Source organism: Amblyraja radiata, chromosome 13 (assembly GCF_010909765.2).
Source record: "Amblyraja radiata isolate CabotCenter1 chromosome 13, sAmbRad1.1.pri, whole genome shotgun sequence".
NCBI lineage: Eukaryota > Metazoa > Chordata > Chondrichthyes > Rajiformes > Rajidae > Amblyraja > Amblyraja radiata.
Genome location: NC_045968.1, coordinates 60,575,076 through 60,592,896, shown reverse-complemented (window position 1 = coordinate 60,592,896; position 17,821 = coordinate 60,575,076). Strand labels below are relative to the sequence as shown.

Here is a 17,821-nt window from a genome sequence, read left to right as displayed (position 1 = left end):
GAGTTGTCAGCAGATCATATTGTCACGCTGAGTACAATATAGGCTTATCTACATCATAATATATTGGGTCAAATCAGTCTGAAGAAGGGACTCGACCCGAAACGTCACTGATTCCTTCTCTCCAGGGATGTTGCCTGTCCTGCTGAGTTACTCCAGCATTTTGTGTCTATATTTGGTTTAAATCAGCATCTGCAGCTCATTCCTGCACATTGGATCAAACTTGCTGTGTTTGGTCTGCCACTTGGACTCTTAGTTCTCACCTGATTGATCTTATCTGGGCAGGATACAGAGGTTTGAACTCACTAATCCTCCACAGCTAGAAGGACTAAAGCAAGGTACAGCAATTCTGCAGTTGCAAATGGGCCTTGGGGACAATAAAAATAATTTAAAATGTAAATGATCGAAACATTAAAAAAAACCAATCAATCCAAACTATTCAAATACTGTGTGATGGGTGACTGCAGATGCTGGAATCAAATTACTGGAGGAACTTAGTGGATCATGCGGCATCTGTGGAGGCAGATACGTTTTAGGTTGACACTCAAGTCTGAGAATGTAGAGGGGAGATAACTAGCATAAAGAGGTGATGGGGAGCAGTGGGGCAAGAACTGGCAGGCCTTAGGTGGAATCAGGTGAGGATGGGGATGGTGGGCAGTATGAACTAGTTAGGGGAGGGATGGAAGGCCCAGTAGGTTGATGTGGATGATAGGTCAGGGAGTAATGGAACCAGGTTGTGAGTTGCAATGAAAGGGGAAGATGAGATAATGTGGATGGAATAGAATGAGATAGAGGGATATATTTTGGCCAGGTTAATCCAAGCTGCTCTTTTGTCAAATCCTTGCAAGGAATCTTCATCATTTGTCTGAATGGGTTGATGATACTTTGGTTTGATATCTCAATTGAAGCTCAAGTTCAAGTTCAAGTGAGTTTATTGTCATGTGTCCCTGTATAGGACAATGAAATTCTTGCTTTGCTTAAGCACACAGAAAATAGTAGGCATTTACTATAAAACAGATAAATGTGTCCATATACCATGATATAAATATATACACACATGAATAAATAAACTGATAAAGTGCAAATAGCAGAAAGTGGTTATTAATAATCAGAGTTTTGTCCGAGCCAGGTTTAATAGCCTGATGGCTGTGGGGAAGTAGCTATTCCTGAACCTGGTTGTTGCAGTCTTCAGGCTCCTGTACCTTCTACCTGAAGGTAGCAGGGAGATGAGTGTGTGGCCAGGATGGTGTGGGTCTTTGATGATACTGCCAGCCTTTTTGAGGCAGCGACTGCGATAAATCCCCTCGATGGAAGGAAGGTCAGAGCCGATGATGGACTGGGCAGTGTTTACTACTTTTTGCAGTCTTTTCCTCTCCAGGGCGCTCAAATTGCCGAACCAAGCCACGATGCAACCGGTCAGCATGCTCTCTACTGTGCACCTGTAGAAGTTAGAGAGAGTCTTCCTTGACAAACCGACTCTCCGTAATCTTGAAAGAATGATTTAGCCCTGATCACAGCCTAGACCTTGACAGGGAATCTCAGCAAAGGTAGACTCCACCATTAGATTCTATATGGATTCCAAAGACATTCACATGGAGATGAACATCGATGTATATTCTTATTTTATTTCAATAACATCAGAATATCAAATTACATCATAAAACAGATTGAGCTTTTTTTTTCCTCAACAAATTTTGGATGAAAGTATTCTGTAATTGTTATAAAGTGGAACACACAATATACTGCAATGTATAATAATAAGTTTAAAGTCCATGCATCAGAAGACACAGAGACAAGCTGCAGTATAACCATAATACCTCACAAACTACTCACCCACCTGTGCCAAAAATCACCTCCTGCCCTATCTATGGAAGGTTCCCACATTAGCCTCATCTCAAATTGTACAAATCAGGTCATAGGACAGGTGACAGGCGCAGAATTAGGCCATTCGGCACATCAAATCTGCTCTACCATTCAATCATGGCTGATCTAACTATCCCTCCTAACCCCATTCTCCTGCCTACTTCCCATAACCCCCGATACCCAAACTAATCAAAAACAGCAGTGGAAGCAAGTCATCTTTGCTTCTGTGGCATAGCCTCAGAAGAAGAAAATAAGAAATAAAAGAATGATTAAACCCCCTGCACCCCTAAAAGAATAAGTGATATCCCAACGATGATGATCGTCCCATTTGGTTGGGGTGGGAGATTGCAACCTTCACGTGGTACACCCTGTTTCAACAAATGCAATCAACCTGGCGTGCACAAACAGAAGATCAAATACTGTTCTGCACGCCAGGGTCTGAAGAAGGGTTTCGGCCCGAAACGTTGTCTATTTCCTTCGCTCCTAGATGCTGCTGCACCCGCTGAGTTTCTCCAGCATTTTTGTGTACCATCAAACAGAACAAGTTACAATACAATTCAATTTATTGTCATTTGGACCCCTTGAGGTCCAAACGACAAGGCTGTGCACACCATACGCAAGAAGATGAAGAAGTCCCATTTAGTTCTTGTGGTGATCGTCATTGCCCACAGTTATCGATGCCTCCTGCTCCTTCCATTTACTCTATCTGAGAATTACACCAGTATTTGTGATATTGGAAGTGCTAGTGTTGATTCAAAAGTGTATTTTACTTACAATATTCTTTGAACATAAATGCACATAATCTAAAAACTCATAGGTATATAAAATTTAAACTCTGAAGGCAGTTAAGCTGCTTTATGATGTCACGAGAAAGTTGTTGACATCATATCAGTAAATTGTGACATATTAAAAAATATTTTCACTTTGGATAAGGAAACTTGTAAATAATGTAAATATGTAAATACTCCCAATTTGTTTAATGAAGCCAAATTCTTGTTAAGAACAAACCATTCCTCTTCTTAGGAAGACCTTTTCAGTTCCAATGTACAGACTGTGATGGAAAAGAGTGAGATATCAGGCACCTAATTAACCTATATATTATCTTTTAGAACGTTATTACGTTGTGTTCTGTTGATTCCCCCATGGGAAGATTGTCATTTAGAAGTAAAATAACCCGATACATCAGTTATGGGTTCAAACAATTATAATGAAAATGTAATTTTCTGTTAAGAACAATTTCTAATGTCAGCAATTTTTCTTGGCAATTTCAACATTCTCTATGAATAAACTGACTGCACACTTGAATAGAATTGGTAGCTATTTAATGTTATACTTCAATGATTATGTTCCCTTCACTGAGACAATAATCAAAAAACAGCATTGTTTGGTCTTTATAAGCTGAATCTTTGCTAGTATGACATTATTGTATATTCTGTAATGACCATATCATGACAGGTAAGCTTTGTTACAAATGTTACTAAGTGGTCTGAAATATGAAATTGCAAAAGAAAATATTTTCTAAAGTGCTATATATTTTATTATTACAGTACAATATAATGCAAATCTAATCAAATTTACAGTAACTGAGAATGGAGACTCACTTACAAATCCTTACATGTACAGTTCCCCATTCTAATCTGTACCATTAGGAAAATGACAGATTGAGAGAATTCTCAATCAATAGAAATGAAAGAAAATCAAAACATTTCTAATTTGTACAATTGTAAGCAACATAGTTCATAAATTGTGTATATCCTCAAAACAATATAAAACATGATATTTAGACAATACATAAATATGGGCACATGCATAGATAGGACTAGTTTATTTTATTTTATTTTATTCATTTATTTTATTTTAGATTTTATATTATGGTCAAAACTACTTTGATCAATTGTTGATACTGTTGATACTGGAATTTCTGAAAAGTAAACGGTGTTTCTCTTTTCACACATGCCTGCTGAGCATTCCCATTATATTATATTCATATTTTTGCTCAATCTATTTAGGTTATTTGAGAACACTTCCATCCATGAATTGCTAACTTTTATCAGCTAAACTTGGATGGCATTGGGATAAAGTGTTTCACTGAGACTCTGTGGTGAGTTAATAGAAAGTCCGATGTAGTGTTCGTTTTCTTACTTTTTGTGGATAATGCCCAGTATTATAATGGGTGTGTTGCTCTTTTAATGACAAAAAAGATCAGGATTTTTAGTTTTTCCCCCTCGGATGCTCTCTGGACCTGCTAAAAGCACTTTCCTTTTTTGTTGCACTGCAAAAGTAATATATTGAAAATATAAATTATTTTAGGCACTTTTCTAAATAAAAACGAAAAAAAATCTAGTGCGCAAAAATAAATAAAATGTAGTGCACTGACTGTGTGAGAGTTTATATGGATGTTTGCAGTGTGTGGAGCAGAGGCAGGGTTGGTTGTAAGGAGAATAACCATTTGTTGTCAGGAGCAAGCGGCGGCTCGGCTGGCCCAGGCGGTGTCACGTGCCCCTGCCTTCGTCTCCGGAGCGGGAGTGGCCGAGAGTAGCCGAGCGTTTCCGAGCCGAGCCGACGACAGCCGAGCATCGCCGAGCCGATCGTCCGGCTTTACGGACTGAGGAGGAAGGTACGCCATTACCGCCCCGTGCCCCGCCATCCAGCTCCATCCGCGGCGTGGACGTGTGATCGCCGAGCCGCCACGGCCGGTGCCGCCCGCCCGCCCACACCTCCCCACCATGGCCTGACTCTCTTCTTTTTATCATCCGCAGGGCAGGAGAAGGAAAAGCAAAGGTCTTGACAGCGGAGGAGGAGCGTGTCCTTCCCGGGTAAGGACGCCTGGCGTGTGTGTGAGTGAGAGAGATTGCCGGGGTAGAGAGCGCTGGGCCCGGCCCGGGGGGAGCCTCCACCCCGCGGGCGCATCCTTTGTAGCCCCGCTCCGCTCCCCTAGCCCGGGGGAAGAAGGTGCCTCCAGACGCCGGCCGGCCGGGCGGGCGGGCCTGTTCCCGGGGAGGAGCCGGGCTCCGGCCTCGCTCACACCGGCCCGGCGTTCGGGCGGACCAGGCCCGGCCACTGGGCACTGGTGCATGGTGTGGGCTGAGCTTTCCCAAACCTCGCTGAGTGTTAATTGCGGGGAGTGGCGGCGTGAGTGAGTGAGTGAGTGTTGTACCGAGGCCCCTGCCTGCCTGCCTGCCACCATATGGGAGCAGGTTCTGGTGCAATGTAACCCGGCCCATGTGCAGCGAGCGAGGGCTACGAGAGCTGGTTCTGGTGCAAAGTAACCCAGCCCATGTGCAGGGAGAGGCACGAGTCTTGTACCGAGGCCTCTGCCTCTGCCTGCCACCATATGGGTTGGTTATGGTGCAATGTAACACCCACCCCATCGGCAGCGAGGGAGAGCGCACTCAATTTTTCCTCCACGTTGGCATTAATGTAGAAAAAAAGCATTTAATGTGTTATCACCCGGTGTTAGCTGCCGGGTGGGGGGGAGGGGAAGAAACCACGTTGGAAGTGTTGCGTTTGCTGCACGAGTTTAATCTGACGCGTTGGTACTAGAGGGGGAATATACGCCGGTAGGAACCATGTGCGGCTGTAGTGCGAGCATGGCGCAGCTCGCTCACAGAGTCAGTGTCACCCCCCCCCACATACTCTCACACACAGCTGCTGATATTAAATGAGAAAATCTGACTTCGTCTTTATCTATATATAGAAATGGATACAGCACTGGGCATAAAGTAAACCATGTGATCATTTAAAAAAATATATGAGGAGGAGGGAGGGGAAGAGAGAGCTTGGATTTAAAACGGAAGTGCAATAAAGTTTTAACCATCTTTGGGAAATGTGTTTAGCGAGCAATGGGACAAGTTGTAGCAACCTTGAGCAGTGGCGCAATGCTGCATTGCTTGGAACACGTAAGAGCAATTTGCTGGTCGAGTTTTTTAAATAAAATCCTTGGAAGTTGCATACAGTGAACTTGCTATTTAAAAAAATCTTTTAGTTCACTTTTCAAGTTATAATGTGGGCCGGCGAAGGGGAGGGGAGGGGGGGGGGGGGGAAGTGAAGCGAAATGTTGGGTTCATGGACATTTCTTCTTTTCGAAGTGACCGATGTACACGAATGTCGTGACCGGAAATGGCCATTTACCGATTTCAAAACTATATATAATTACTCATTTAAAGTTACATGACATCGTCATTTGAAGTAAGGTGAAGGTTACCTCTAGGAGAGTGACGTGTATCTGCCTAATCCAGTTTGTAAATTGCCGGGCCGAATTAATTTTTACGGCCGATTTGAACCTGGTACTAAAGTAACTTAACGTTACATTTACTAAAATATAAAGTGACAGTTAATACAAATAAATTAAGTTATGGCCACCGAATTGAAGGCTTGCTTATTTCAAATTTGTGAATCTTGTTCAAAATTAATGTTCTGGTTAGGTTAATGTTTAATTTCACATAACGAAAATGTAATGCACGAATGTTGGAAGTCTTAAAGTGATGGTTCTCGTGTTATAAAGTTAGATGAATTAAAGCATGCGGTGAATCTGCATGTGCATAGGAGGCCTGGCTTTTTAATCGACATGTTGCACATGGACGCGCAGTGCTGTTTCCTGACAGTGGGTGTGGTTTTGATGTTCATTGCAATTTGTAGGCCTCTGCACTGCAGTAACAGACAGTACGGCCAAATGGTTTAGCACCATATATGTTCTGATTTTAAACAATGACATATCTTTAGATTATTGCTTTAGTTTAGTTCCTGTATGTAGTCTGAATCATTTTGAAAAGTTACTAACAGGTTTGTGAATGGTTATTTTAAAGTAACCTGGATACTCAAAATCTCAAACTAGTTAATCAGTGAAAATGACATTTGTAAAAAAATGCATTTAATGTGACCTTGCATTTTGGAAGAAATGTGCGTAGTTATTTAAATGGTCTAATACTTCCGTGTCAATGTGCAAGAGTCTTGAATGGATTTTCTTAATGTGGCTGTTTTAAAAATTCCGATGGATGACTAAATGTTGCTTAATATGTGCAGTGTTTGTTTTAAAGTCAGGCGCATCTGACGTTCAGCTGTTATTGATTGCTTTGGTCTGGTACGTTAGGTGAGTTTTTGGAAGGGTAGCTAGAATGAAATGAACCCAACCATCTGCTAAACACATTGAATTGTTGGCGGGCATTACAACACAATTAATTTTAGTAGCAAAAGTTTGAACATATTTTTGGTCCTGTTTGCATATGTTTAGTTTAGAGATACAGTGTGGAGCCAGGCACTTTGGCACACCGTGTCCGCACATACCAGCAATCACCCATACACTAGTTCTATCCTACGCATTAGCGACAATTTACAGCCAATTAACCTACAAGCCTACTTGAATTTGGGAGGTAACAGGAAAACCCATGCAGTCACAGGAAGAATGTGCAAACTCCGTACAGATACCACCCATAGTCAGGATCGAACCAGGGTCTCCGTTGTAAGGTAGCAACTCTACTGCTGTGCCACTCTCAATCACAGAATACGTATCTTGATGTTTAACATTTTACACCACATTCTCCTTCAAGGGACTAATTCATCTACTTTGCATTGATCTTGAGTTACAGTAGATTTTATTTGGTTTGGTCAGCAACATATTTTACTGAAGAAAGTTTGTGATGCAGCCATAGTTGCGGAATTGGTTGGCAAGGTGTAGATAGTAGTGTTTAAATGTAACTGTGTCTCCAAGTTTTAAATATTGGCCGAAGAGTTTTTAAGTTTTTGGCGTTAGCAGAAATTAAGTATAACACATGAGATTAATTCAGTCCATTGCACATTCTAACAAATTAATAATCTTGATACAGTTTGTATCTATTACATAATTGATGTGCAAGATTGTTAGTTTTTGCTTGGAAAAACAAATAGCTGCATCTGGCATTTTGAGCTAAACTCCATTAATGTTAACTGAAGCAGAATTGGCTTCAAAGAACTAGAATTTTGCTATTTGTTATTTGAAGTTATCCATTATTACTGGAATTAGTATTGTTGAATAGTTTGAAGTATGTTTTTTTTAAACTGCTTTTTTAAGGTTTACTAAATAAAAAGTAATACACAAATCGGTTCAGTCCTATTTCTGTATGGTAAAATCTTGCAGGACTGGAGAAGAACATTAGTCCTGTATTATCTGGCTCTTTAAAACAGTTGGCCAGTTTAGTCCCATGCCCAATTATATTTTGCACATCGGTACCTTTACTAAGTGATGACAGGAGACTGCCGATGATGAAACTTTGAGCAAAAAATCAAAATGCTGGAGGAACTCAGCAGGACAGGCAGCATCTGTGGGAGGAAATGGATGGACAACATTTTAGGTCTGAGCTATTCGATCTGAAGGGTCCCAGCCTGTGGTGTTATCAGTCCACTCCCCACCTCAGATGCTGCCTGACCGACCGAGTTCCTCCAGCAGTTTATATTTGCACTTTTAGCAAGTGAGCAGCTGTTTTTTTTTATACTGCAATCTGCCGCCATCACTCTCTTGTTGCGTTCCAGATAGTTTATCTTTAAGGAAATTCCATGTGATTGTCTAGATTATTAAAAAGCTGTGAAGCCTGATTAGTGACCCATTTACAGAAACATATATAATTGACAAATTCTGTACAAATGTGAATACGTCAATTGTGGAATTCAGTGATGATTTTGATGGTTAATGGTTTCATCTACTTCAGCCTGTTTGCATTATTGAAATCCCTTACTTAGTATTGACGTTGAGTCATTTTGTCAATAATTGGTGACATGAACAACTAAATGGGGTACAGGTACAATAATTGGGGCAATAAAGGTATAACATCCCCTTGTGTGACGTATGTTTTGAATAATTAAGATTGTAGAATAATTCAGGATTTGTATATTTTGTCAAACTTGTAAATGTGCTTGACCCTTGCTTGGCCAACTACTGGTGTGCAGTTTTGGGCTTGCCGAAAACAAAAGTTAAATCCTGTTCTTTCTGGTCTATTCTTTGATGTAGCAAATACATTTTTTTTCTCATTGTAAATGTGGTTTCAGCTGGACTGTAGGATGATCAGGGTTGTATCCCGTAGTTGTGCGTGTAAGTTACTTGTGCCAGCTAGATTTGTAAATTTGTGATGGGCCTGTAGTTTTCTGCCAGTTAGAGCACCCCATCTAGTGGCTAGGGTTGAAGCTTGTTTTAAGTTTATTTTGCTAAAATGACTTTCCGACTGAAGGTCATCTTAGAAAAATGCTAGATCTGTTGTCCTGTTATAATGTGATATGGTGATAGTTTTAAAATTAATTTAAAATAGAAGCTGCTGAACCTAACATCAAAAGTATTTGGTATTCTTCTCGTCTTGGTGTGTGAACCTGACTATTATTTAAGCAAGATAATTCAAGTTTAGGCTTATTATTGCCAAATGCACCAAGATACAGCAAAAAGCTTTGTTTTGCTTTCTATGAATTCAGATAGCACTATACACAAATACAATCAAGCTAAATGCAAAGTACAATAGGTAGAGTGAAGGGAAAGATAGTGCAATTCTGTAAAGCAGTGATACTGATCCTTATTCTGAATTCGATATTCAAACTTTGTCATAATGGTCATTGGATACATGTTTTCTGCATTTCCACTGTTTCCTCCAGAGGATATTTATGATAACTTGTGTCCTAGAAACATAGAAAATAGGTGCAGGAGTAGGCCATTCGGCCCTTCGAGCCTGCACCGCCATTCAATATGATCATGGCTGATCATCCAACTCAGTATCCTGTACCTGCCTTCTCTCCATACCCCCTGATCCCTTTAGCCACAAGGGCCACATCTAACTCCCTCTTAAATATAGCCAATGAACTGGCCTCAACTACCTTCTGCGGGAGAGAATTCCACAGATTCACCACTCTCTGTGTGAAAAAGGTTTTCCTCATCTCGGTCCTAAAAGATTTCCCCTTTATCCTTAAACTGTGACCCCTTGTTCTGGAGGTTAGCTATTTCAGTGAAATTTGGCAAAGGTATTCTGTCCCTTTGTCATGTGACGCACTGGAGTAGAGATAACCAATAAGCCGTGAACAGAAAAAAATCACTTGGTATAATATGGAATTCCCTAAATTTGTCAGACTGTCTTGATATATAAAACATTATATTATGGGCAAAATATAGGACATTTAAAATGTTTCTGTAACCTGAGAAATGTTGCTGTTGTCAGTTATCTGTACAATAGGCTATAATGGCTAAGGGGCAGCTTTTAGTTTAGAGATACAGCATGGAAACAGGCCCTTCGGCCCACCAAGTCAGTGCCAACCAACTATCCCCGCACACTATATCCTACACGAACTAGGGACTATTTTACAATTATACTAAGCCAATTAACTCGCAAACCTGTACGTCTTTGGAGTGTGGGAAGATACCCGGAGAAAACCCATGCAGGTCACGAGGAGAATGTATAAACAAGCACCCGTAGTCAAGATCCAACCTGGACCTCTGGAACTGTAAGGCAACAACTCCGCCACCGTGCCACCCATTATTGAAAGGCAAGAAAACAAGCTCTGGTCAGTGAGGATGTGCTATTTGAACTGTTGCACAGATTCAACGTAGTTAATGTATGATTTTTCATTGCAATAGATTGTTAAAAAAAAAAAATTCCCACACCCTTCATTGTGCATCATCCTCAAGAATGCGAGTTTGACAAAGTTGTTTGTGAAAATGTGAACTCTGCTGATTCATTTCACTTGATCAAATACTTGAAATAGTATTCCAGAATTCCATAAGTAGATCTGCTCTCATACTAGAATAGGAAATTGCTTGTAATTTCTACTTTTATTCTCTATTGTATGCTTTTTGTCCCATTCACCTGCAGTAGAGTAGATAATACTTTGTTCCCCACAAACATGCCTATATAAAGCAAACTGTGTGAACCACCCTTTGTGATTAATGGTAAATATTTAGTTATTTCGCAAAGAGCTTTACTGGATAGATGGCAAATCATTTGAGTGGCAAAGATGGTAATGTATCCCTGATTTTAAATAAATTAAAAAATATATGTGTGTGTGTGTATGTGTATATATATCTGCACACATACATTTATGCACGCGTATACATATATATATACACACATAATATATTTTTATTTATTTAAAATGTATTAATATATATATATATATATATATAAATATAACCATCTGAATTTAAAAAAAATCATTAAAAGAGAACTTGCATCTGCCACATGCCTTTTTGTGATTGAATTGAATTTTATGGAAATTACAATTATATTTCAGTGGCTAAGGGTCAGAACGCAGGTAATATTGATAATAGGCTAAATTGGTGAACTCAGAGTTGGCATCCGGCCCACTGCTTGTCACATGCACAAATAATTTTAAAGAATCTGATTCAATAATATTTGACTTGGATTTGCCTGAAAACCTGAAGAGAAAGCAAAGATATGGGGTATGAACCTGGAGAGGGATTAATTATAATTGATAGAATAATACAATGGAATGAGTGAGATTGCCATTAAAACAGCGAGAGGTTCAACAATCATATTAAATGTATCACAAATAATAGGTAATCAAGAGGTAAAAGTGTAAGGAATTTAAAACAATTGGTATCACAAGAGAATAAGTATGTCAAAGGGGTGACTTGCCATTTTGAATCTGTAACTTGCATTTTAGAGTTCTTTAAATAGGTTATATTACATTGTGAATGCGTAAGTGTCACCACAGAGCATTTAAAGGATAACTTGACTAGGTAGAGGTAGTATGGTTGAGTGAAGAACAAATGGCTGTTAGCAAATTGAGCATTTTTACGTAACTAGCATGATGGTCAAAGGGGAGCAGTGGGCCCACTGTATTAAAGTCTTCCTAAGACCTTTAGTTTGTGTGCCATAAAGTTACTGTTTAAAATAGGGTGCAAAGGGTGGAGGCAAGGAACAGTCCCTTTGACCCAACTTGTCCAAGCTGACCAAGATGCCCCATCTACACTAGTCCCATTTGCTGACATGTGGTTCATGTCCTATCCATCTACCTGTCCAAGTGACATTTAAATGTTATTGTACCTATCTCTACTACCTCCTGGGGTAGCTCATTCCATATACTGCCCATTCTCTGAGTGGAGAAAGCTGCCCCTCAGGTTCCTGTTAAATATGCTAAATGTTGTACCCTTTATCCTTTATCTTTCATGTTTAGTCTCTTCTTTGTCTGGATAGCACGCAAACAAAAGCTTTTTGCTGTAGCTTGATACATGTGATAAACAAAACTAAATCTATCCCCTCACTGTAAACCTATGTCCTCTGGTTCTTGATTCCCCTACACTGGGTAAAAGACTCCAATCATCCTTTCAATTTCCCTCATGACACAAAGATCACTCTTCAGTCTCCTGCGTTCCAAGGAATAAAGTCCTAACTTGCTCAGGCCCTTGAGTCCTGACAACATCCTTGTAAATTGTCCTTGCACTCTTTCCTGCTTAATGACATCCTTCCTGTAACAAGGTGACCAAAACAACGCAATACTCCAAATGTGGCCTCATCAATGTCTTGTACAACTGTAACAGAACGTCCCAACTGCTCTACTCAATTCCCTGACTAATGAAGGGCAACGTGCCAAAAGCCGCATTTACCATTGTATCTACCTGTGATGCCCCTTTCAGGCAATTGTGTAGTTGTGCTGCTAGATCCTTCTGTTCTACAACACTCTACTGGGCTCTACTATTCACTGTGACGGTCCTGCTCTGGTTTGACTTCCCCAAATGCCACACCTCACACTTTTCTGCATTGAACTCCATTAACCGTTTTCCAGTCCGCTTGCCCAGATGATCACGATTCTGTGGTATTTTTTGATAATCATCTTCGCCATCTATGATACCACTTACTTTAGTGTCATTGCAAACTTACTAATTATGCGTAGCACATTCATATCTAATCGTTAATATAGCCACAAACAACGACAGGTCCCGCACCAATCCCAGTCACACACCACTAGTCACAGGCATTCAGTTTGAAATCAACCTTCGAGCACTGCCCTCTGCTTCCTTCCATGAAGCTGTATCCAACCAGCAAGTTTTCCCTAAATGCCATGCATCTCCCTGAAGGGTGGCACCATGACACAGAGGTAGAGTTGCTGCCTTCTTATAACCATATAACAATTACAGCACGGAAACAGGCAATCTTGGCCCTTCTAGTCCATGACGAACACTTATTCTCCCCTAGTCCCATCTACCTGCACTCAGAAATGCACTTCTTCTTGCGTATGGCGTGCACAGCCTAAAGTTGGAGGACAACTTGTTCTATTTGATCTTATTTGATTGTGCACGCCGGGTTGATTGCATTCGTCGATACAGGGCGGATCACATGAAGGTTGCATTCATCCACCCCAGTTGCTGCATTGTAGCGCCAGAGACACAGGTTCGCTCCCGACTACGGATGCTGTCTGTGTGTACCTTCTCCCCGTGACTGCGTGGGGTTTCTCCGAGATCTTCGGTTTCCTCCCGCACTCTAAAGACGTACAGGTGTGTAGTTTGATTAGCTTGGTGTATGTGTAAAATTGTCCTTAGTACGTGTAGGATAGTGTTAATGTGCGGGGATTGCCGGTTGGTGCGGACTTGGTGGGCCGAAGGGCCTGCTTCCTCGCTGTATCTCTAAACTGATTGTTAAAAAAGCCATGTGCTGCAACTGCAGCTTTCCAAGACTGCTCGGGGATACTGAATGTCTTTGATCTCCTACTTTAAGGAAGGTTGTAGGTGTAGCGTTACTTCACTAGTTTAGTGTGGTCTTTATGGCAAGATTGAGCGCATGTGGGATTGTGTTTGTTAGAGTTGAAAAAGGGGTGATTTTATTGAAATGCGTGATTCTGCTGCAGCTTAAGGTAGATGTGCGATAATGTTTATCCATCTGGGGGATTTGGAAATGGGGCTTAGAATCAGTCCAAGTGTGACCACATGAGACTAAGCTGAGGGGATCTTTCTTATGAGTTGTGAATCTTTCTATTTCATTACTGAGGGAAAGCATAGAACTATTATTAGGATTTTTTTTGACTACTGGAGAATTGAAGCGTTATAAGAATTGTCCAGGAAAATGAAGTTAAGACCAAAGCAAAGATCAACCCTGGCCGTCTGAATGACCGAGCAGGTTTTATTTACAATGCAAATCACTTCAATCAAAAATATATATATGCTGCAGTTAACTGAAGGTGCACCATGAATTTGCAATTTTTGTGGTTTTGGGCAGAGTTTCCAAACCAAGCTGCGATCTAACTCAACAGTAGGCTTTCTGTGATGTTTCTGTACAAGTTGGAGATATCCAGACTTATCAGGAAGTACAGGTGTTGAGTTGCCGCTTTGGCTGGTGCATCATTGTGGTTGGTCAATGTCAGATCATGGGCTATAATAATGCCAAGGAACTTAAAACACTCAATTATTTCCACTTTGGCACCATTGATGCTGATTGGGGTATGTAGTCCGTCCGCCATGCTTCACCATTCTGCCCACAAATGACTGGCAGTGGTTTAAGAAAGACGTTTGCAGAGCTGTCCAGGTGAAGGTGGCAATTCTGCATTGTGCAAAATTCAGTTGTAGAAATATTAGAGGAATTATTTGCCCAGATCCTTTTTCCTTCCAAGGAATACCAAATTGATGTGTGGCATGCTATGATGGTCAATCATGTCAGAAACACTAATTTTGGATCATGGGTGCTTCGATCTCTAATCAACCTTTGATGCTTGTTGAACCTTAATTAATTTAAACTCCAATCCATGAATTGGTTTTCAAAAATAGTGTGATAATTTAACACTGGATTAAGATCAGCCATGAAAACTGTCTCTTCAAAACAATACAATCAGCACAAACTGAAATAATTCTAAACATTGAAAATAATCGTTGCTAGAATGTTGGATTAGGAATCTTAAATATTTTAATTGACCTTTTGGCAATCAGCATTTTCATTTCAATGAAATTGAATACTGTTGCTGAAAATTTACAGCTATAAGCATGCTTATCAAAAGGAGCATCTGTTGAATTAAGAACTCTCTATATTTTGAAAGATATGTACCGACAAATTAATCGCAACGATTGACTGTTCCACGCACTGGCTGGGAAAATGTGTCAAACTGCAGGTGGGTTAGGCAGAGCTGCCAAGTAGTACGGATTTTCCGTATTTTGTACAGAAATGCGATTAGAATACGGATGTACGATTTTGTGTCGTTAAATACGGAGTTCAGTTCAGTCTGAAGAAGGATCTCGACCACAAACGTCACCCATTCCTTCTCACCAGAGTCGCTGCCTGTCCTGCTCCAGGTTTAAACAGAGCGCTGTCAGTTTAACGTGTGGGAATTTAAACTAAGCGCTGTCGGCCTGCGCGCTGTGGGTTCTAAATATAGCGCTACCGTCTGGAGCGCTATGGGCTTTAAACATAGCGCTATGGCCACAGTGCTATGGGTCACAGACTGTTCAGGAAAATTCTCATATAACAATGAGTCTTTGGAATTCTCTTTCTCAGTGAGCCATTGATTATTTTTCAGGCTGTGGTAGAATTCTGGATAAGCCTAGTGGTGAAAGGTTACCAGTGGGATTGCAGTTACATTGGGATTGGCCTTGATTTTACAGAACGGTGGGTGGGCTGAAGGGGGAGAGAGGGAGGGGTGGAGATGGGGAGGGAGGGAATAAGGGAGGGAGGGAGAACAAAAAAGGAAGGAGAAGGGGGGGGGGGGGGAAGGGAGGGCTGGAGGGAGAGAGAGAGAGCGAGGGAGGCTTCCAAAATGGCTTCTACATCATCATCTGGTGCTTAAAAGCAGGACACAGCCGTTCAAACAGCAGTATACAAAGAGATGGCAATGAATGCACTGTCAAGTAAGGTGCGAAGAAGACATGTCAATTGGTAGCAAAGTTATGCATTCTTGCACTGTTACATGGGTATAACCGCACTGATTTTCAGGTACAGGTGCACAATCTTTTATCCGAAATTCCAAATAACGAAAAGCTCCGAATAGCGGACATTTTTTCGGTCCTTGAAGAAAGGTCCTTGAAGACGTTCACCAAGGGCGGCCCGCAGAGGTGACAGCGGAACCTTCGGTCGGTCCTCGAAGAAAGGGGAACTAAATCCCCATTCATAAAAGAGAAGGTGAGGGTATATTGCGCGGGAGGGTTAATAATTGACAATCTGCTGCTGCCTGCCCGCTGAGTTAAAAAGTTCCCACGGTAGACTCATGATACACAGTGTATCGTGAGTCTTGCGTGGGAACTTTTTAACTCAGCGGGCAGGCAGCAGCAGATTGTCGCTCCCTTCAGTTTCACCCCACCTACATCCCTCTGCTTCCCGGCCATGTGTGTGACCCCTTCCCTCCCCTCTCCAGCTCCCCGCCCATTGCACCGGCGCGGGGGCTTTGCACTGTCTTCACGTCAGCGATGCCAGCAGGTCAGTGCCAGTCAATGGAGACATCAGGACCAACGGGACACCGACCCCCAGGCCCACTGCAAGCACAGAGATCCCAGAGACCCACAGCCAGCAGCAGCCCAGCCCCGTTCCAACTCCAGAGGAACACGCTCCCCGTAGGGACAGAAGCTGATGGTGTACAAGGTACCCTTACCCCCTCCCTCTGCAACTGCAAACAACCCCACTCTCCTGCTCACCTGCAAGGCCGGAGACGTCAGGACCACCAGAAGCCACTCCCCGATGGGCCGCTACGGCGACGTGGCAGTTCGCCCACAGCCCGAGCTGTGCCCCCTCATCGGGACACCGACCCCCAGGCCCACTGCGAGCACGGAGATCCCAGATCAGCAACTCTAGCCCAGCCCCGCTCCAACTCCAGAGGAACACGCTCCCCGTAGGGGCAGAAGCTGATGGTGTGCAAGGTACGTCTTGTTCTTGGGGTGGAGGATGAGGGGGCGCAGCTCGGGCTGTGGGCGAACTGCCACTTGTCGCCGTAGTGGCCCATCGGGGAGCGGATTCCTCTGGAGTTGGAGGGGGAGGGGGGTATTGTGCTGTTTGATCGCCCCCTGCTATCCCAGGGACAGGGAGACACAGCGGCTTTTGAGAATGGTGGGCAATCACTTCCAAAGTTCTGCCCACAGTCAGTACACCTCTCCTACACTTGTCTCCCGCACTAAGATCATCTCGCAGAGAATGATCCCAGCCTAACCCTCCCTATTCTCTCCTATTCTGCAAGAAAAAACTACATTGAAGGCTCAAACTCGCGATCGAGTAACTGCCGGGATCGAGGCGCAAACACGCGACCTTGCGGATACGAGCCGAGCACTCTACCACTGAGCCAGCCGTTAAAATCTACGCTAAAAATCTTCCATTCCGAAAGCCGAAAAATTCCGAATTACGAAAAGTGTCTGGTCCCAAGGCTTTCGGATAAAAGGTTGTGCACCTGTACTAGAATACTGAAATGCTCTGACAAAACTTGGCAGCTCTGGTTAGGGTGTAGAACTCCACCTCCCATGCTCATGTTCAAAATATTGGGCCTCGACATTGGCAGTTGTTCATCTGCTACTTTCCTATTTGACAGAATTGGGAAAAGAATGGAAAGATTCAAAAATGTTCAACTTTAACTCCTAGTGTTTAAAAATAGGTTAGTGTGCTGTGAAGCATTGATAATGGGACCTTTAAAAGACTCCTGATGAATTTTAGTCAGATGTTAGTAAGAAATATATGGCCACAAAGCCAGTGCATCCCAGTTAATGGCACTGTGTTAATAGAACTGTTTGTTTAATAGGAACATTTACTCAACCGCGGATTAATTCCTCATGACTTCTAATGGAAAGACTACTGGCTTGTAGGAACAGTATAGATCGGAATTGCTGCTTTATAGGGAACACGTTCGGTCCAGCATTGCAGCTGATCTGTTGTTGAATTATCTGATGTAAGTATTTGTTATATGAATTTGTGTATTTTTTATATTTGTATAAATATGATGCATGTGTATTTCATCAAAAATTGGATTCCCATAACATATGGGTAAACCAAATATTTTTGCCTACAATAGTCTTTTATGCTGGTGCACTTTTTCTTGGGGC

At 42.0% G+C, this 17,821-nt stretch overlaps 1 protein-coding gene across 9 annotated transcripts in view; it reads left to right on the top strand.

Moving 5' to 3' along the window:
* The first annotated feature begins 4,319 nt into the window (after positions 1 to 4,319).
* The window catches only part of eif4g1 (eukaryotic translation initiation factor 4 gamma 1), a 112,363-nt gene continuing 98,861 nt past the window's right edge, over positions 4,320 to 17,821 (top strand). For 5 of the 9 annotated variants that reach the window (XM_033032188.1, XM_033032189.1, XM_033032195.1 and 2 more), the window contains exons 1-2: positions 4,367 to 4,477; positions 4,620 to 4,676. The gene's annotated coding sequence lies outside the window, so the exon portion shown is untranslated. Of the gene's footprint in view, positions 4,478 to 4,619; positions 4,677 to 17,520; positions 17,668 to 17,821 lie in introns of all 9 variants that reach the window. The other 4 variants (XM_033032187.1, XM_033032194.1, XM_033032192.1 and 1 more) reach the window with 2 other exon arrangements.